A 22346-nucleotide genomic window follows, 5' to 3' on the forward strand; every position below is an offset into this window, starting at 1 on the left:
AATGTCCATCAGTGGGTAAATGGATAAACAAATCGTGGCATCTCCATAGGATGGAATTCTGCTCAATGACAGAGAACACACTGTTGATATGTGCAACAACATGGATGAAATCCAAAATCATTATGCTGAGTGAAAAAAGTCAGATAAAAAGAGTGCATATTGTATAATGCCACTTATAGAATTCTAGAAAAAGTAAGCTAATTTATGGTGGGCAAAAAAGAGATCAGAAGTTGCCTGGGGGTGAGGATAGAAAAAGGGAGGGACTACCAAGATATTCAAGGACTCTTTTGGGGAAGATGAAAATGTAGGTTGATTGCGAAAATGTTTTCACTGGTGTCCACATACTACAAAACTCGTAAAATTGAACACCTTAAATATGTACAGATTATTGTACACCCATTATACCTAATAAAGATGTAAATACATACATACATATTATAAAGTTCAGATAAACCATTAACTGGAAAAATTTCTATAGCAAGTCAATAAGAGAGACGATTTCTAAAGTAATAAGGTGGGCTGAGATTGTGGCTCAGTGGTGGAGCACTTGCCTAGCACACATGAGGCATTAGGTTCGATCCTCAGCACCACATACAAAACTAAATAAAACAAAGTTTTTTTAAAAAGCTGAAACTCTTTCTAAAAAATAAATTAATTAATTAAGTACTAAGGGTCTCCACAAATCAAATAAATAATAGCAAGAGAAAATTGGCACAGAGGGCAAGTAGGTAACTTGGAAGCAAACACGACTGACAAGTTGCTTGGGTAAAATCCTTCTACCTCTACAGAATGTAAAATATACACCCTATTCACTGGAATGTGAGAAGGAACAGCAGTATCTGTAGGCTCATCAAAGCCCTTCAGAGGTGGAGAGGGCTTCCTCCGATTGCTCTAACCACACCCCAGCATCCTCGCCTGGCTGCTAGACCTTTCCCTTTCGACCTCTGGGCTTGGCATCCCAGGTGCTACCCTTGCAACCTGGCATGTGCCCATACCGGATTCTGCGAGGAAAACCGAAGCCCCCTCTCACTAGTACACATGTCCTTGAACTGCATCTTCCCAGTTCGATCATGAGCAGGAACCTTTGCCTAACCCACTTAGATTACTGTAGCCCAGTGCGGAGAAACTCGCCCCTAACCCTCAGGCCAGGACAGACCTCCGCCAGGGGATCCAACACAGGCTGCATCTGTTCTCAACCGCATTCCTATCTTTCTCCCCCTAGTGAAAAAGCTAACTGCTCCTGGCCCAGTGTGCCTCATTTGGGGTCTGAGCCCTCAGCCCCAAGCCGGGACCTCTCTCCCTGCATCACCCCCATAGCCTGAGTTTCACTAGGACACTGTCCAAAGCACTTCCAGATGGCGTCCTTCTTCAACTCTTACCAGCCCCTGGGCTGGTAGCGTGAGTGATATTATTATTACCCTTGGTCCCCTTTTGCTCCATTTTAGGAAGCAAGGACCTGCAGCGGGGCGACTGTCCTGAGGGTGTCCCGTGAATCAGAAAGGGGGCTCGAGCGTCCAGCCCCCCGGCAGAGTTTCCCCAGGGCCCGAGCCACTTGGGAAGCAAGAGCCAAGGCAGGCGCAACTTAGTGGACCGGCCGAGGCCGGGTGGGCGACGCAGGAGGCACCAGTCACGCGCCTACGGCGGCAGGGCTTTCTGCCTCCGCCTCCTGACCGGACGGTTCCGCGCTGTTTGCCGGCAGCCGCCGCCGACTGAAATTTACAGGCTCGCGGGAGAACTGGAGCAGAGCGGATGGGGGCCTCGGAAAGGAGGAGGGCGTGGAGGGAGGGGAGGGGTGGGGGAGGGGGAGGAGGAGGGGCGGGGGAGGGGGAGGGGAGGGAGAGGGGAGGGGGGAGGAGAAGGGGAGGGGAGGGACAGGAGGCGGAACCCGCGTAGAAAAATCTCTGGCGACCCGTAACCGTGGAAGAAACAAGGGGAGATACAGGAACATCCTTAAGAAGGGGAGACAAAGAACAGAGAAAAGTTGGAAAGCAAAGGAGACATTGGAATGTGCATAAGCCTTTATGAAAGGGGGAAAATGAACAGACAATGGTTCATGTTTAATTATTAACAAATAAGTGGCACTAATGAATAGCATCATTAAAGGGCATTTTGTGAATATTAATGCATTGTTATATTCTAAATAAGGGCTCTGATCTCCCCTTGGTCAGCCAAGGTCCTTCCCTTCCTTGTTCAGAAGCGGCCTATTTTAATTACAATCCGTCTGCTCCCCTTTAAAACCCTGGTCACAGCCCTGAGAGTCTCACCCCATCCTCACCACCCTTCAAGAGCTACCCACACGTGATATGTACGTCTGCTGTTATTGCCTGTCCCCCCCAAAGCATAAGTTTTCCAAAATGTGGATTGTGTTTCATACCATGATGTGAACAACTACCTGACACATCAATATGGTCTATAAATATTCACCAAAAAACAAAGTCACAGAGCACAGGAGAGGATGAGGGGATCCTGTTTACACATTGTGGCCCAGGTCCTATAGAATGAGGGTTAGGCCTCACTCCAATCAGCCCTTTCTTCATGGAGAACTTGCAAAAGAGCTAGGGGAACCTGGGTGTGGTTATGAACTATGCCTTTCCCTGCCAGCAGGCCCTGGAAGAGTCCATCAGAGGACTCTGGCTGCTCCCTGGGTGCTCTGAAACCCAGGGGCCCATAACCAGAGTTTCAGAGTGGAAGGAGTCCAGCGCTCTTATTTTACAGATACAGACTTTGGGATCCATGAGTGCTCTTCCCAAGGGTGCACAGCAAGTTCCTGAGTGTCTTCTTCACTCCCTACCAGTACACAGAGACTTTGGGGGCAGGTGGTCAATGTACCAGTCCTTGGAAAAGTGCGGGAAGGTGGAGGCTGTACTGGGGCCTGGCAGCTCTGGCTTTCTGTTTTCTGGTCTCCTCTCCCCTGTGCAGATCTTCCCCTCCTCGACCTTCCCAGTCCCCAATATGCCCAGTGACACACATAGTGATTGCTCTAGGCCAACAGACACACCCCTGTTTGGATGACTGCAGGGGAGGAGGTGCTGGCAGTAGAGTTTCATTTCTTGGGGAGCCGAATAAAAATCCACCTTGTCCAAACTCCTGTATGTGCTTTTTCCAAAGAGCTGTCAGTCTTTTTTAAACCCACAGGACAGAACAGAAGTCTGAAGACATTAAGAGGAAATGAGTGGCCCAGGATCTCTGTGAGTCAGGGATCTCTGATTCCTGGCTGTCCACCTGCAAATTTTGTTTCCCCTCCATTATGATCACATTTTGAATAGAGAAGAGTCACATGCAACATGGAAAACTTTCAGGCAGGTTTTTCCTAGCTCTTCCCAGATCCAAGAAATCCTGAGATATGGACATCCTGTTTCTTCCAAACTGATGAACCTCATCATCAGAGGCTGCTGGTGGCAAACTTGGAGCAAAGTACAAGAAATTTAATGCTTAAAACAGGTCACAATAATAGATAGATAGATAGATAGATGAAAGTCCACAAAACCTTCCATTTGTTGATCATCTAACGTGTACCAGGCACTTCCAAATATTTATCTTCAGTAATAATCCACACAATCCTGAAACATGGGTTCAGAGAAGTTAAGTAGTTTGCCAAGTATCACACAGTCAGTAATATGGAAGATGGCATTCAGACCAAGCACTGCATGACACCAGAGCCCATATTTTTGCTCCCTAAAATCCTGGCTGCAGTGCACAATGTCAGGATGAAGAAAGAACCTTCAGTCTCATCCCTTAGCAGCGCCAACTTCACGAGGTCCTCTTCGCCCCACATTTCAGGGTTAAGTTTTCCACAGCTCCCGTTGCCATGGCATTTAGGAGCTCTTGTCACCATTTGAAAACCCAGAAGAGGAAAATAAGAGGATTCAGCTCTTTGATTCAAGAGCTGACCAGTTCTTTTAAAAGATAAACTCAATCTGGTCCTTGAATCAGGATTAGAAATTGGAGCAGATAATGGCACTTGTAGGCCTTGGAATTATTTAGCTTCTTGCTCCAAGAAGTTCAGTTCACTTTTCAGACATGATCTCATTCTTCTCCACAGGATCTTCCTGGAGACCAGAGAAGAGATGGAGACAGTCCTCCATAGGGTGTAGTGGAAGTGGGGCTCGTGACTCCTGCCCTGGTGTCTGAACTAGCTCTCTCTGCTCTCTTCTCCTGCCTGGTGCGTGAGAGAGGGTGCCACACTCCTGGCACTGTCACAAGCGAGTGGGAATTTATGTGAAGGTCTTGGTTTAAAAGATCAAGAAACAAATATGCTACAAGGTCACTAGACTAATTACAGCTGAAAGGGACAGTTCTGCTCTAAACCCTGTTCCCCAACCCAGCACCCACCCTCCAGAGGAAAAAACAAAAAAGCAGTGCGATTGGGTGAATTGAAGAGATGGAGTTTGGTAGCCTTTTTCACAGTAGCATGGGGGGCCACCTTTCCAGCTTCCAGCAAGGAAGGATTTCTGCAGTCCCTGCAGATGCTCCAAAGGGGTTTTGTCATCACTCACTTCCTTGACTCTTTGGGTTTTCTGCATGCTCTCATCTAAATGTTTATGTCCCTCCAAAATTCATGTTGACATCTAACCCCCAGTATGATGGCATTAGGAGGTGGAGCCTTGGGAGGTGACTAGGTCATGAAGGTGAAGGCTTCATGAAGGACATCAGTGCTCTTACAAAAGAAGACCCAGAAAATGTGTTCTCCCCTTCCACCATGTGAGGACACAGCAAGAAGGCAACACCTACGGGCCAGAAAGTAAGACCACCTCAGACATCAAATTTGCTGACTTCTTGGACTTCCCAGCCTCTGGAACTATGAGAAATAAATTTCTGTTGTTTATAAGCTATCTGGTTTATAGTGTTTTGTTACAGTGACCTCAGTGGACTAAGATACTTCATGACTTTGCCTGCCCTTAGAGCGCTGGTCTGGTGGAAAGAAAACACCCTTTGGAATCTGCAGACTTGGGCTTAAATTAGCTTTTCCTCCACTGATTAGTTGTGTGGTGGGTTTCAGGCAAGTTACTTAATGTTCTGTCTCCGGGCTTTTACTTAAAATAAGATGCTGGAAGATTCCTAATCCTTGCTTTGTGCCTCGATATTCTAGTGCTTGCATTTGGAACATTTCCAACATTCAGCTTTGAATTCCACTTCTTAAATCCACCAAGTTCTCATGTTAGGAGCTCTGGTTTAGGCCTTGTTGATTGGTTCTCAGTACAGATGGATCTGCTGGGAGTTCTCAAGCAGGAACACAGCTTCCAGCCTAACTGAACCCCTCACTGATGGACAGGGAAAAGACGAACCTGTGGTGCAGTAGTGAGCTGTTAAGAAACCGCCTTCACCAATTGGAGTTGAGACCTGGGAGATGACACCTTGTTTATTGAGTTGTCTGAGGATCAGTTATCCACACTCTCAGTCCAAACTGCAGAGGCAATTTTGTTTGGAATCTCCAGCAGTCCCAGCCTTGGAGAGCATGTAAACATGCAAGAGATAAATGGTCTATGGGTGCAATTCTAGAACTTCTTAGCCTGTCAGTGTACTCAAAAATTAAGCACATAAACACTATGTAGTAAAAATCCATCTACTTCCTGTTTTTTCGGAATCAGTCTCAAAGTCAACAGAGACAGCAGAGCTAAGTAACATTCTAATATCTCAGGAGCTGCAAGTTTTCACTTACCAGAGCCCTCAGTGCTCAATGGGCCTGAGGTAAAATCCCTAAGCAAAGGTTGCGGGGATTTGGGGAGAAATGGAGTTGATGGATTTGGGATTTGGGGGTGGTGGAGATGAAAATGTTCTAAAATCGATTATGGTAACAGTTTGGTGAATACCCTGAAAACCCACTGAATGGGTGGATTTATCCTACGTTAACTGTATCTCATTAAAGCTCTTGCAGAAGTTCCTAGGTAATCTAGTTCTCAGTCCCACCATTACATAATGGGCATAAAATCTTTCAGTGTTGTAGCAGAGACTGAGCAACCATAACCCAGCGCCTGGCACTGGTTACAGTAGATGCTCAATTAATAGGATGTCATGTTACGAGAGTAGTCAGAGTAATACTGGTGATGACAGTGATGGTTGTGGAACCATCCCCATGTCCTTCATAAACCTTCTTAATTGACTGCAGTCCAATTTTTTTTTCATCTCTAGATTATTATCTGTACAGTTAATTTAAGATTTTGACAAGTAATGACCTATCTTGTGATAAGCTCTTCTATTATTGTCCAAAACAATTATTCACACCTTCTCTTCAGCTAATTTTATGGTTAAAAGTAACTCTTTGATTGTTCATGTCCTCTTCCAACTAGACCATGAACTCCCTCCACTCCAAGGCCAGGCGAGTAGCTCAGTGCCCCTTTCCCAGGCATGTGACTTCTTGACTGAGCTTTAGGAGGGATTTATTGGGAGTATGAAATGTATCTCCTTACAGCTTCTTTTGTTCCTCAGTCTTCCCCTGTTCTTTCTTTTCTAATTTCCAGAGTATTGATCATCTGTCTACAAGTGTGAAGATCAAGCAGCAGTAGGCATGGATTCCTCCACTTTCTACCTCTGTGACCATACACCAGAGCCAAGAGGAGGAGAGTACTGTTCCAGCTGACCGAGCAGCTGCTAGGAAAATTTGTACACAAAGGTGGACCTGGCACCCTCTCAGTGTACTCCCCAGAGGAAGGGCAATAAAGGTGGCCCTGAGGAACTCTTCACATATGAATCCTGAGCCCCAAAACTGAATTCCAAGGAGCAAAAAGGTCTTCCCAACTGATAAAGACCTTCTTTCCTGGTAGGACTTTTGTTCTATGTAACTAAAGGACATCCTTCCCACCAAAAACAAACAAACAAACAAAAACCCCACAAAAATAGGCAAATGCATTAGCAGATGAGGCTGGGCACCTAGAAGAAATGGAATGAGCTGTGATTAAGAACCAGGTTGGGGCTGGGGCTGTACCTCAGTGGTGGAGCACTTGCCTCAAATGTGTGAAGCACTGGGTTCAATCCTCAGCACCACATAAAAAAATATTGTGTTCATCTACAACTAAGAAAATATTAAAAAAAAAAAGAATGAGGCTGAAAATGTGATCAAGTAGGATCCACAAACTGGCCAACTCTGTCTTCTAACTGCTGCCACCTAATGTCACCCCACACTTCTGAGAATGGCAGAAGTGAATGAAATAACTGTTGGTCTAAGAAGCCCTTGGATTACTCTGGGGTGCTACTTGTGGGACTCAACACAGGACAAGTTTGCATTGTGTCTTTGATAAATAACAGAGAGCCATTTCCTGACAAGCAATGGAGTATGTCTGAATGCTTTTTGCTGCAAGTAACAGAAACCCCTGTTCAATCAATAAAGAACTTCATTAGCTCACGTAACAGGAAGGCCAGAAGAAACGCAAGTTTCAGAATGAATTGATACAGTGGTGTGGCAGAGTCACCATGGATCCAGTTTATTTTCATCCCTCTGTCCTTTCATCCTGTGTGGCTCTCACATCAGGTTGGCAGCCACAATTCCCAGCATCTCCTCCAAATCCTTTGCCATCTCCCAGGGATAGGGAAACCTTTCCCAGAGACCTTCCAGCACTCACCACCAGCGAAGGCAAGAGGCCAGCCTGGCCCCATCAGAACCACTCTAGAGCTGCAGATGAGGTCCGCTTCCACAGGGACATGGCTGCCTGGGGAATGGAGCATGCATGAACAAAACTGAGACTCCATCAAGAAAGAGGAAAGGGACGTGAAGTGATCAGTGAGAAGCCACACGGGGACACAGTGGGATGATGGGTACAGGCTTACTGCCTGACTGAGCATACAGGAGGAATTACACTGTCTGTGGACTGAGCAATGGTAGGGCTTGCCCTCCCTTAAAGGCAATATGAAGTTGTCTTTCCTAAGTGCTCCAAAGGAAGGTCAAATCATCCAACAGATGTGGCGGCAATGAATGGAAGTGACATGAAGGTAGCTGGGGGATGGGTGGGAACACGTGGCAGTTACACAAACCCACAGGCAGGAGGGAGCAACTTTCTGAGATGTCTAACTGCTATTAGGGGCTGGGGGGAAGGGGATGTGTCACCAGCTGTTTCCAGCAGCACTGTGACTGCCTGATAAACCAAGGGTGTCAGTGTGAGTGTCCCTAGCTTATTAAGTTAATGGAAGAAAAAATGTACATTTCAGATACAGAAGGGACCAAAGCCAAGTTCACAGGCTATAACCAACTGAAAAGCAGGATGTCAAGTTTCCCTTTGAATTGACCTGCTGCACACTCTGTGATGGGCTTGATGTGACACTTTCATAGCCCACAGTGACTAGGAAACCAGAAATGCCTGTTCCTTCCCATCAAAGACTTCCTCAGGACTGTTATTTTAAATTATTGTGTTTTTCACTATAGTTAGCAAAACAATTTCCCATAAAGTATTCCATTGATATTTATGTAACATTGGCATTTGTTATTATCCCTCTTAATATCTGATGAAACTGAGACTTGAAGAAGTTAAGTGACCTGCTCAAGCTCACACAGATGGTAAAGAAAGAGAAGTATACCAGGATGACCTTTCGTAGAGACAGTAGCAAATTTTCCTTGATTGCATAATTTGTGTCATCCCTGAGACCCTGGAGATTCTTTTAGGTCATCTTCCACCTTCACTTGTGACTGAACTTGAAATTTCCACTGGTGGGAACATCCCATTAAGCTAAGGCAGCGTGTCTTCAGTGTCACTGACGAGTTGGACACAGTGGCACATGCCTGTGATCCCAGCAACTCGGGAGGCTAAGGCAGGAGGATCACAAGTCCCAGCCAGCCTGGGCGACTTAGTGAGACCCCATCTCAAAATACAATTAAAAGGCCTGGAGATGTAGCTCCGTGGTAGAGTGCTTGCCTAGCATGTGTGAGACCCTGGGTTTAATTCCCAAAATGGAAAAAAAAAACCTTAACCAGTGGTCCATATACTGCAAGGAATCTAATCCTCTGCCAATTACATCTCACTGCCCACTCACGTTTTCCTTGAAAGTGAGGGGGTTTTGCCAGCTCTTGCATGGAAATCAGAGAGCCAGGGGTCTGTGGTGTATACCTAGACCTAAAAGAATGAGATTAGTTCTAGGGAGGGGGAAGAGATGCCACAACATCTTATCTTTTTTCTGATAGAATACGGCAGGAAGGGTTAAACAAGTGCCTGACAGCTGAGGAAAGAAGACTTAAAAGTGAAATTATTCCGATCCTGAAGGAAACCCCAAAGGAATCCGCGTGAGACCCCTGGATGCTCAGCCTTCTTTAAGACTCCGTGTTCCCGTCCTCATCACAGCTTGCCAAGGACACTGACTCAGACATTCAGAACTCCCCAAAGTAAACAGCGACAGGCAGAGGGCCCCACAGCCTCGGGTAGGGCCCTCTGGCGCTGTCTTTGGTGCTGAAGTAGCACAGGCTGGCTCCGGGAACACGCAGAGGCGGCTGGGACCCTCCCGGCTACTCCGTGCCCCAGTTCTCGTTGAACTTTAAATCATGAAGAGCCTCAACCTTGGAACTCAGCTGCTTATGTTCACAGACTGGGTCAGAGGACCATAAATCCTCACCTCTCCCTTTACTCACATCACTCACACCAGCTTCTTGAAGGCACGGGAAAGGGATTTTTGAAGATTCAAGAATGGTCAGGCCCCGCGCGGTGGCGCACGCCTGTAATCCCAGTGGCTCAGGAGGCTGAGGCAGGAGGATCTCGAGTTCAAAGCCAGCCTCGGCAAAAGCGAGGTACTAAGCAACTCAGTGAAAGCCTGTCTCTAAATAAAATACGAAGTAGGGCTGGGGATGTGGCTCAGGGACCAATTGCCCCTGAGTTCAATCCCCAGTACAAAAAAAAAAAAAAAGGTATCAGCCAAACTACCAGGTCAGATCATCCCACGAATCCACGTTCTGTGTCTCATTTCCCCTCCTTGAAGTCCCTCCAGACCCTGTCTCCAGTGCAGTTCTCCCCATACTGATCCTCTTCCACAGTTCACTTCCCACACCCACTCTTGGAAGAGGACCTGGAAGAAGTCCTTAAAAACCAGAGTGAATTTAAGCCAGTGCAAGATTCCACTTGAGACTTTTTGTGCTGTGGAGTGAAAGGTTACACTGCTGCTCAAGGAAGGAATTTGGGAGGCAACAATGGAGAAGATTTCTCAAGGTTTGTTAATGTCAAGACATAGGCAGCTTCCCATCGTCCCTACATAGGCCCAGAGCTGGTTAATATCACCACTGCATAGTGTACAACACTTTAGTAGTATAGAGGGAAAAACACATTTAACATTATGAACCAAGATTGAGTAATCTTCATTTGAGGAAATACAAAAAAAGACCCAGCATTCCCAATCTAGCTGAGGGCAGGGGTGGCATATTGCCAACTAATAATTTATAAACCAAGACTTGAGCCAAGTTTCCTCAGCCCAGAGACTGCCTGGAATATCTAAGTGTGGATCTCCAGAGGGAGTTTCTTAGTTTAACAAAAGGGAAAGAAAAAAAAAAAAGTGCAGTGTTTATTTTTTGTTTGTTTTGTGGTGCGGGGACTTGAACCCAGAGCCTCCTCATGTTAGACAAGTGCTTTACCATTGAGTTACATGCCCAGCCAAAAGTGCAGGCTCTGAGGTAAGAAGATCAGGATTCCAAATCTATTCACTATGATGTGATCTTGAGATAGTAATGTTAAAGCTAGGTCTAGTGGTACACACCTGTAATCCCAGCTACTTGCAAGGTTGAGACAGGAGGATCACAAGTTTGAGGCCAACCTGCCAATTTAGACCTGTCTCAAAATTAAAAATAAGAAAGACGGGTGATGTGTCAGTGGTAGAGAGTTTGCCCAGTATGTGTGAAGCCCTGTTTTGAATCCCAGTATCTCTCTCTCTCTCTCTCCCTTCCTCTCTCTCTCTCTCTCTCTCTCTCTCTCTCTCTCTCTCTCTCTCTCTCTCTCTGTCTTTCTCTCTCCCTTCTTCCCTCCCTTCCTCACCAAGAATAATCACTTTAACTTTCTTCTTTTTCTTCATCTGTATAATGAGAATAATAAGAACACCAGACGAATTGAGACAATAAGAAAGCATGCTTTGAAACTTGCGAAGCACCATTAAATAAGAACTAATCTTTTTCTGATTGTATAAGTGACAGTGCCTAAGCACGGATGTAAGTGCCATGAGGGCAGGGTGGGTGCTTCTGGCTGGTTATAGTGCTGAGCACAGCATCATGTTCCTGTAAATGGGTAGCAGGGGCATTCAGATTCCAAAAGAGCCCTGACTTGGGGAAGAAGAAAATCCAATGCTGGTCCTCAGTAGCCAAGTCTACCCAAGCCCCCCTGGGGTGCAGGGCTCAGAGGTGCAATGGAAAAAGATGGCTTTCACTGGAGGAGCTGGCCTGCAGCATGAGCTCCAGATGGAGTTTCAGCTGGAAGCATCCAGCAGCAGCTGAGCTCAAAGAAATGACTGAAGTTTCCTGGACCTCCTCTCTGGCTGGTGGATGAGATGCATGAGAGAGAAAATGGAGGACAGGTGGTGCAGGCAGAAGGGAAAGGAAATGGGATGAGGAAGGAGCACAGGAGAGGTCAGGATGCAAGGTCACATTCCAAATCTTTAGATTGGGTGGAAATTTTCAACTAATACAACTGCCACTGGATATCACTGTATCTTTATGAAGAGAGTTTTTAGAACAAAGAGGTAACTGCAGATTATTAAAGTTGGATGAGACCTTTAAAGTGATCTAGTCCAACATCTTCATTTTACAGATAAGATGAGAGCCAAGAGAAGTGAAGTTCAAAGTCAAAAATTGAGTCCCCTTCATAGACGTTCTCTCATATGTGGGAGCTGAAAAGAAAAAGAAAGGTGTGAGGAGAGGAATCTCATGAAAATCAAAGGGAGATCAGAAGAGAACAGGAAGGGGGCCAGGGGAGGGGGGAGGGGAGGAAAAGGGGAAGTCCTGGGAGTGATACTGGTCAAATTATACTGTCATATTTTGTGCACTAATGATACGTAACAAGGAATTACAACATTATGTACAACTGTAGTGCACCAATTTTAAAAATATGGGGAACACAAAGAGTCACATGAAGAAACAGAACTAGGATTCAGATCTGAGTCTCAGGTCAGTTTGTTTCTCACAGTTCAATGACTGAATGAAGCTGCTGTAACAAATAAGTACAACTCAGAGACTTAGGAGGGTTTTCCCTCTCACATTCATGTGACAGTCACAATAAGAGCAGCATGTGGGCTGGGGTCTTTGGGAAATGAACTGATAGGAGTCTTGTAGGCCTGGAGTTTATAGGGGCATGCCTTTGTTACAGCTGCAATAGAAGCTTAGGCCAGTACCACAAAGAGCTTCCAAGTCCCTTTAGAGGTGTTCAAAATTGAGACACATGAGCCAGGCCTTTTGACCTAACATTGACATTGAATGGAAGTGGGCCGTCCCTGTGGTAGGTGGTAGAAGTTCAGGTGAGGCAGCTCTCTTTGGACAAGAGTAATTCCTAAAGAATTCAAATGTGAACCATCAGCAGCCATGTTCCCAAAAGCTGGGAGCATGAGGGCTGCAGAACTAAAGGGGGAGACCTATGCAGCCCACCACAGCATCCACTACAGTAGTACAGGCTTTGGGTGGGAGGGGAACAGAGCCTCGCTCCATGTGGTCATTCAGGGATCCAATCACTGTTCAACCCTCCCTTAGAGAATCATCATCATCCACAAGTCCAGAACTGGATCCTTATCATGGTTAGGTTTACATCATGGGAAAGAAAAAGACAGCATGGAGGTAGGCACACCAGTGTCTTCACAAACAGAGCTGGAAGTGGTTCAGATCCATTGACAAGAGTTTAGGCACTGGTCACAATTCATAGTCAGAGAAGCTGGGGACAGTGCAGCTGGGTACTATGAGAGAGCATGCTAAGGAAGAAGGCCCTAAACTGCCATTTATATTTCATTAAATATGTTTTACATTTGATGGTGATATTATATTAAATGATCTCTTGGTGTTTTATTCCCCTCTTCAAACTGGATAACACATGCTTCTTGAGTCTTTTTGCCCTATTTTTCCTGATGCCAAATTTACTCCAGAATCACCCCCTCTTAGACATTGGTCAAGTCAGATTGCTCTCTGGAGTGGGATCTTTCTCAGTGCTCTGGGAGTAGCCCAGAAAACCATCAAAGAGATTCCAGGGACTATTGCTTCATTCTAGAGAAAGTCTGGGTGCTGGAGTTTCTCCAACCCAGCAAAATCTGCAAGGCAGAATGACTCAGTATCTACCTCACCACATGTGTCATCCCAGGGTCAGCTACAGAGACACCGGTGAAACCTAGCTTAGCTTGGTATATGTTGTAATTTGTGACTAGTCCATCTCTCTCTCTCTTCCAGAATCACCTAATCATAAGCACACCTCTTCTGGCTCAACACCAAATCAACCTGACCCCACTTGATTCACCTAAAAACCCCAAGACCTGTCTGCCATGGAAGAAAGAACTGAAGTTTTCAGGACCCAGGGCTGGGGATACCTCTTGGTGGTAAAACCCTTGCCTAGCATACATGCGGTCCTGGGTTTGATCTCAGTACTGCAAAAATTTAGAAGAATCCAGGAAAGGACTTCTGCCTATTCTGCTCTACATGTTAGAACTGTTCTGACAGTTTTGGTTTTCTGCAACTGAACAAAGCTGTCTGTGCTTGCAATGCAGAAGCAGCTCTTATTCTTCCCATTTATAATCTGTACCTTTCTCTAGAACAGACCATTAGAAACTGAACATTTCTTATGGATAATTTCCTGGGCTTTTCCCATAGCGGGTGCAACATACCCCTATCCAGAGAGCCGTCTGGCTTAACCACTGCCCTGGAGGGGTGATTCTCTCTGGGGTAAATTTGGCTTCAGGAAGAATAATAAGTTAGAAGAGGCTCAAGGAGCACATGTTATCCAGGTCCAAGCCCCCAGGGGGTTCTTCCTCTTGGACCTCTATTCCATAGAATGAGGAATTAGAAGCCATACTCAAGATGGTCCTAACAGCCATGGAGGGACATCGCTGGAGTCAGCAGTCTAGGTATGACCATGTGAACTGCCTACCTGCCCCTGGACTCCAATCACAAGCTAGAAATAGCAAGGCCTGTTCTCTTTGTGAGCACCCAGGAAATCGATCCCTCTTGAAAAAGTATTCAGAGCTCCTTAGAGTTTTAGGTGAGCAAAGCTCTACACATGAAGAAATTCCCTGAATCAGCATCCTCATTTTTGTTTAGTCAGTTGTTTTGTAGCTTACAAAGCACATTTACCTCCATCAACTCAGTGGTTTCCAAAAAAGGGTGCAGGCAGATATCACGGGGGATTGGCAGAACCATCCATTGAGGGCAAGAAAAAAATATCAAAGCTTCTAGACCATCTTAATATTTAATATGTGGGTCGACAGTGATGGCTTGATGACTTTTTTTCCCCTTGTGTATAGAAGCCCAGGTGCCAATCACCCAGGGAAAGAGCGAGGTCTCCATGATGGGGAAGAGTGGCAGGAGTTCCCACGTGTGCAGGCTGGTTTTGATTAAACTAGCCCCCATGAAGTGGACACTTGGCTTAGAAGATCCCTGCAAAGAAATGCCAAGTGAAATTGGACATAATAATTCAGCAACAACAGGAGAAGGCAGAGCCGACACATCCATTCCTGGGAAAAACTCTTCACAATCATATTATTCCAAGATTAAAAAAAAAAAAATGAGGATCTATTCAGACCCAACACTAACTTAGCCCAAAAGTTGTTTTTTTAAATGATCGCCATTGTTTGTAATATGACTTAACATGCACTGTCATTAATAATGAACCTTACTCTAAGTGCATATTATGACTAATAGCTTAAGTGTGGGATATAATTTATAAATGCATGCTATATGCATTGGGGGCACACACTCAAAAAAATTTTACTGATAGGGAGCAGAGTCAAAAATGTTTAGAGACCATTGTCATAAGTCATCTAAATGATTCTTCACTATCACCCTAGAAGTGATATAATTTCACAGCTCAAGATGGCAAAAATGCCTAGAGATCACCAGCTTTAATGTTCATGTGGAAGCAAAGCCTGGCCACCAATGAAACTGGCACCCCAAAAGCCAAGTGAGCAATTCAGGGAGACATCTGTGGAAATTAAAATGCAAACTCCACCCCCATAGCTATCATTATCACTAGTCTTAGGTTTTGCCCCATTCTGTTCCCAGAAGATTATGCCAGGGAAGCCAGCACTAAAAGCATAGCCCTTCCCATGGAGCTGAACAATGTCACCCTAGACCTGAAAGCCCACAGAAACATCACCCTTGAAGGAAAAAGCCGGGCATTCACCCTTGGATGCTTTCAAGACCCTGTCACTGTCGCCATCAACAAACACTTACAAATGTCACCTTAGTGGGTAGGACTGAAACAGGAAGCACGCTCACAATCCTAGATGATTAAATCTGACTGCACAAAAGGGGTCTGGTCTTGGCAAGAGCCAAGGTTTCTCAAATTCATGCCTTTGCAGGTGGCAATGTTTAAAGTACCCCCCAACACACACACACACACACACACACACACACACACAATAATACTCAATGGGAGGAAATAGCTGTTTGAAGAATGGAAACCCATTTCCCTCTGCAGCGATCCAGTCTGTCTCCCAAAGCTCAGAAATGTGCTGTGCTCAGCGATTCCGTGCGGATGCAGCATCCGGGGTAGAAAAGGCAAGGGCGGCTGCTGCAGCGGCCGCGGCTCAAGCTCTAACGAGTGGGAATCAGATTTCACCTTTTCTATCTCATCTGGCAGCAGAAACACCGACTCACAAGGAGGATGAGGATGTAGTCCAGAGGCTGCTGGGCTATGTCACTCTGAAGGTGGTGAGTAACATGCTATTCACCGGGGCAGCAGGTGTGTGTGCTCTGTCCCTGAGTGGAGATTCTAGGTCTAGGACAGTGTGTGTGTGTGTGTGTGAGTGTGTGTGTGTGTACCCGAGTGCTTGAACACATATATGTGCACTTATATTTTTGCTGAGCAGCAATACTTGCAAAGCTGTGAGTGCAATAAATAAATAGAACATAGTGTTTTTAAGCTGGAGGGAGGGAGAGAAATCATGCTTTCCAAACCGATTCACAGAAAAGGATTCTGAGGTTCAGGGAGGTGACTACAGAGCTAGTAAGAGACCAGTTCTAGAACCCAGTGTCCTGATTCCTGGCACAAAATTCTTCCCATTGCTTTACACGGATTTACAGTGACTCCCTCTACATCCAGTGACCCATATGCTGGCATGAGATAGAAATCTCTTGCCGCAGTGCAAATGTCACTGAGATGCATCTTGATTTTTCCAGTAAACATGGGAAGCCATTTCAAATGTACTGCAACCGAGGGGATGGCAGCACGTGTTTGCCACAAACTGCTCCAGTCAATGGCTACCTCTTCTCCAGAGGTTATTCTCAGGGTCACACTGCACGGAGAATCTTCCCAGCAGTCAAGTGGGCCTGGGCTGGGGCTGGAGAGCATGCTCCATCAATTATATCCCTTTTGCCTTGGAAGAAATGTCTGCTGAACACCATCCTATGCCAGGCATGGTGCAAGACACCGTGGTGTTCTTTATCTCACTTAATACTCGTGGCAGCTTCCTGAAGCACTGCTATCCATGCCAGACAAGTCAGCAGACTGAGACTGGGTAAGGTTAAAAGTACAAGCTATTTTGAGTCTTTAAAACATTCCTAGTTTCCCCAAGAATCATGGTTTTAAAAGAGTCATTTTCTATGATTCCCTCACCAGTACACTCTTTGCCTCCAGAATGGAAGGGAATGTTCTCTCCTTAATGAAAAGCAATTGTCTACAACATTCTGGATCAAATGTGTAGTGAGAGCAGAGAAGACATTGAACATACACAGCCCTTGACTCTCAGATAGGCATTGCATGGGCCTTTGGGGCTTCTAAGTTTCTCTCTTCTTTTCCTGGATTCTGTTTCAAGCAGAGATTATACAACATGCCTCAGGAACTTGGCTTCTTAAACCATCTCTAGCCCTAACCGTGTACTCCAGAGTCAGTCACTTTACTTCCTTGGGTCTCAGTCTCCTCATTGATAAACTGACAACGAAGACTGAATGATCTCTGTCCTTACTTTGAGCTCTGAAATGTAATGTATGCATCCATAGCATTTCTGGAGGTCTGTGGCATCCAGATGCAGTGCTGGCGGGGGAGGGAGCCATTTTTCAAGCCTGAAGGGGTTATTTCTCATCAAGCACCATCAATACTGTCCAGCACACTTTAATCATTGATTCGAATCATTTAGATCTGAAAGGGAACTTATTCTGTGTCCCTCTCCCAGCTCCCAGTGATTTGGTCTATCTTTCCTCTTGCTCTTTTCTTAACACTTATTGAGCACATGCATCCTCAACAAACCACAGTGCCAGAAACGGAGCTGAGCGGCTTTCGTGCATGACGTCATTCTGCCCTGACAGTAATCCCATTCAGTAGATAATATGATCAGCCCTGACTGACAGATGAAGACACTGGCAACTTGACCAAAATGGCACCATTTAAAAGTAATGGGGACACAGTTTCTGTTTGAGATGATGGAAAAGTTCTAGCAATGGATAGTGGAGGTGGTTATATAACATTGTGAGCATACTTAGTGACACTGAATTGTGTGATTTAAAATGGTTGAGTTGGTGTTATGGATATTTTACAATAAAGACAAAAATCATTGGGAACTTGAGCCCAGGTAGCATGCAGCTCCAAAACCATCTACCTCCAACCACCCCTCATCCATTGCTACCAAAAACGGGATGAAGAAATTGAGTAGCCACCTCTCCATGAACCAAGGGCTGAAGGGATGAGTTCCTTCATCAAAGGAAGGCTGACAAAATATTATTTATTTGTTTGTTTCTTAGCCACAAAATCAGAAAGTTCTTCTTTGAGTCAAAGTTCATCAGTAGCCTATGTGGAATGATTCTTAAGTCTGGAAGAGTCAGAAGACATTTTACCTTCCTTCTCCCACTTCTCTCCCTGCCTGCAGGCTGAAGCTCTGTCTACAAACTCAATTCCATTTCAGACCCCAGGTATTGGGTGGCCACTCTGCACAAGGTCCTACTTTCATGTTGAGGTGGGCACAGTTCAGAGTCTCTGCCTCAAAAGGCTTGACAATCTAGCAAAAAAAGTGAAAATATACAACTAAGGACAAAAGAAAAAAAGTTATTGAACAAAATTGCTGGGCACCTGTGCTGGCTGCAAAGCCAAGGCTGATGAATGAAACACTATCCTGCCCACTGCAAGACCAAGAATAGAGAACGGGACCCCCTGGTAGGGCCTCCAGGGCCAGACAATGATTTGCTGAGGGGAAGAGTATATGCATCTGCGGCGGTTTCTCATGGGTGAAGCAGTCACAGGCCTGTGCCAGATGAGGTCAGAATCTAAGTCTCACCAACCTTTCTCACCAAACTTTCTTTCTTTGGTCTTTCTTTACTAACACAAGCATTATAAGACTATCAGTTCTCCTCTAAGTATTACTATAGCTGCATGACACAGTTTTGATATGTAATATTTTGATTAGTTAATTAATAATTTACAATGACTTCTTTGTGAACTAATGAGTTATTAGAAATACTTTTTTGCCCATGGGGAGAAGTGTATGGATTTTCCATGGGGGAGAGGGGCTGGTGATTTCAACTAAATTCTACTGCTGTCAAATGGCACAGTATGTATGACATCACATCTTAGCATTTGTAGAGACTTCTTTTGTGGGTAGGACATAATCGAGTTTCATAAATTCCCTTGTATGTGCAAAAAGAATGTGATCTTTCTTATTCTTGATAAGAGGTTTTTCCAAACTTGTCTGTTAGAATGAGCTTGACCATGGTGTTCTTCCAATACTTCTTCACCTTTCCAGTTTTTTTTAAAATCAGTTACCAAAACAAGAACATTAAAATCTCATACCGCGTTTCCCTTTATCATTTTCTCCCTGAAGGTGCTTCGCTGTTGTCTTGCTTTGTTTTTGTCTCCCGCTTTTCTGTTTTGAAGCTCTGTTGGGGGCATGCACGTTTCAGATTGTTCTACTCTGCTGTTCTTTCTCCATTGCTCTTTGCGTGCAGGCCATCTTGATCAGCAGAGATGCTTTTATTTCATTTGACGTGAACAAGCACGCCTGTTTTCTTTTGGTTAGTATTTAACATCATCACTAGCCCCTTCTTTTTCGTTTCCTGTTTTCTATGCCCTTCTCGTAAACAACTTACAGTTAGATTTTATTTTGGGTCCAACTATACTTATTTCCTTCAAGTTCTACTATGCAATCAAAATAATATTCTTACATCTTGTCTAAAAGTTTTAGGTATTAATTTCCAGAAGCTATTCAAGTTTCTTATTACCAGAAAGGAAGGCCCTTGGAGACTGTTAGCCTTGGAGACTGTTAGTTAAGAAGATTTATAAGGATTTTTTTTTTTTTTTTTACATTCTCTTCCCTAGGATGTTAAAAATTGACCTTTCTCTCAGTGGGTCTATTTTGTTCCACCACATCAAAGAAGTCCTTAATTCAATCTTGTCTCTCCCACACATCCCCAAAGAAGTTCACATCCACAGTCAAATTTTTCAGTTTCTCCTCTTATAATCCATCGTACTAGAAATGAATCAGTGATAAAGCAGATACTGAAGGGAGTCACCTCCACGAAAACAGACCTTAAAGTTTGAGGCTCAGATCTCCAAAAGAAGGAAAATTCCTTAGGTCCTTGAAAAAACATAATGACAATTGGCCTCTTCTGCTAAACCATCACCCTCAGAACATGAAGGCCTTTCCCTAGGTCTCATCAAGAACAAGACCAATTAGACCCATGGACTTCCTTGTCAATGACCATCTTTTTCTCCTTCCTTCTCCTTCTTTCCTTTCTTTCTTTCTTTGTAAAAATGTCCTTCACAAATATTTATTGAGCACATACTACAACATGGTCATCAGTTTGGTGTTTCATACATTGTGTCATTGTATCCTGACAGTGACTCTATCCCTTAGGTATAACATTATCCCTCTGAAAAGAACCTCTAAAAGTTTGGGGTCCTTCCAGGACGGGACTATGACCTAGGAGAGAGAGAAAGTGAAGAAGTCTCCTTGACAGAAATCCTTCCTCTCCTCCTCCCACTTCCTCCACGGTGTGCAACATTCAGTCTTTGACTTCACGCTACCTGATAAGCATCTATCCTTGAGCAAGGAAGGAAGGTCACCCCTCCAGGCTTCAGTTTCCTCCCCTTCAGGCTCTAAGATTCTCTCTGGTCTCTGAGCACGCCATATGCAATGGGCCAAAGACTGCTTGCCTGTAGGGAGGGCAATGTCCTCCCACCTACCTGCTCAAGCTTTGTTTCCATGGGAGGGTTTGAAACCCTCAAGATTCAAAACCTGTCCCCAGAATTCAGGGGACGGTAAGAGCTGTGCAGCTCCCTATTTCCTTAGGTGCCTGATGCTATCCTTTCAATGCCTGTTTAGGATGCCCCATGACCTTACCCTTCCTCAGGAGCCACTTCTACTCAGACCAAAGTTGGCCATGAACTACACAGCAAGTCCTGGGGAACAAAAGTACATGGCACCCAAGTTCACCTGCTGGGAAGGGGAGGGGAGGGCAGAAGCAGTGGTCCTCAGGGCTCATCCTGGTCCATCTTTTGGAGAGAAAGCAAAAGGACCAAGAAACACAAAACTGCCTTTGGCTGGGTATTCTCAGTTAACAACAGCTCTACAATGCCAGCGAGACCATCGGCCCCGTGCTGCGTGGGGAGAACTGGCCCAGAGCCCCTGATTAGGTAGGTGCTGGAGCTGGGGTGCTCACATCTGTTTTAGCTCCAAGGCAACACATGTTCTCCAATAGGGTGCTCCCTATAGGGGAAGAGAACAAGGACCCACTCTCAAGCAGCCCTTTCTCCTACAAGCATCCATCGCTCGCCTGCCTTCAGGTTCCCACAGTGTTGTTCGCTGATTTTAAGGCCTTTCCAAAATTCCCTTGAGAGCACAGCATCTGAGGCTGGGGTTGTAGCTCAGTGGTGGAGCACTTGCCTAGCATGTGTGAGGCGCTGAGTTCAATCCTCAGTACCACATAAAAATACATAAATAAAATAAAGGTATTCTGTCCATCTACAAACAAAAAAAATAAAAAAATTAAAAATTAAATAAAAGAGAGCAGCGTCTTGAGGTAACAGTTGCTACGTTGAGATGTTGCTCTGTGCTACATGCTACCAGGAATCAGGAGGGAGTCTCAGAAGGCCGAGGCAGAGAAGAAAACAAAGAGACCGGTTGGGGCAGTGGGTGAGTGAGTGGAAAGAGCCTTTGCCCTCCATTTATCAGAGAGGGAGGGATTAAGCCTTTGAGGTGGAAAGTGACTTGTCTGAGGTCATGGTCTGTAGCAAACTAGAACTAGAGCTTAGGCCCCAGTCGCCCCAGCCAGTAGCCCCACACCACAGAGCATTTTGCCCGCACAGGGACTGCTTTATTAGACAGGGGCTCTCTTGGTAACACTGTGGTTGCTGACATATGACGACTAAAGAATCTGAAGTGAAATGCCATCTTTTCCTTCCCAGGGCAGCTCAATAGATATAAAAATACATATTGGGACTAGGAGTGTAACTCGGTGGTGCCGTGTATGATTAGCATGCCCCAGGCCCTGGGTTCAATCCCCAGCACCCAAAACAATAAAAATAAAAACAGTCGTTAAACAGAGAAACAAACCCCATAAGAGCAGAAGCCCATCCTTTCTTATTTGCTTGTACCCTTTCTCTCATTTTCTTCAGTCAGTCATTTCATTTTATATCATGTAGCATCAGCTCAGGGGTAGCTGACCAGGTACCAAAAAACGGGATGTCTCTGCCAGGCAGGAGGTCCTGCCTCATCAGCCCTGCTGCAGAGTAAACTGGTGCAGGAGCTCACCCAGAAGCAAGTGGAAGTATCTTCACCTTGATTTACAGCCTGCCACGCTCAGAATTTCCCGGGGCACTCTGCACCCAAACGGGCTGCTAAATTCTCAGTTTGCCGACACCCCTCCCCTTCCCCACCCCAGGTGGCGGAATGCTGTGACTGTTGTTAAGATGCTGTTTAAATGCAGAATGTTATTATCACTATATATCATTGCGATCGGCTTTTTGGGTCGTTCGGAGGATGTCAGAATGATGCAAGCCAACATTTTTATTATTTAGGATACAGTATACTAAGTTTATGTTGATTACTCTGAGTATCATCTTTGAAAGATAACTAGCATTAGAGTGTTGATAATGCCCCACTTTTGCAATCATATTTGCATAGTGTACAACACAGTTTAGCAGAAAAAATGATCTTAAGTGGTGTTTTTCATCTGCTCTGTCAGCCTCACCCTGCCTGCTTCAACTGGGTGCATGCGGCAGGACAAACACTGTTTTTTTATATCGGCTTTTCATTATATAATGTTATTCGTCTTCCTTCTG

This window comes from Sciurus carolinensis, chromosome 4 (assembly GCF_902686445.1).
Source record: "Sciurus carolinensis chromosome 4, mSciCar1.2, whole genome shotgun sequence".
Lineage (NCBI taxonomy): Eukaryota > Metazoa > Chordata > Mammalia > Rodentia > Sciuridae > Sciurus > Sciurus carolinensis.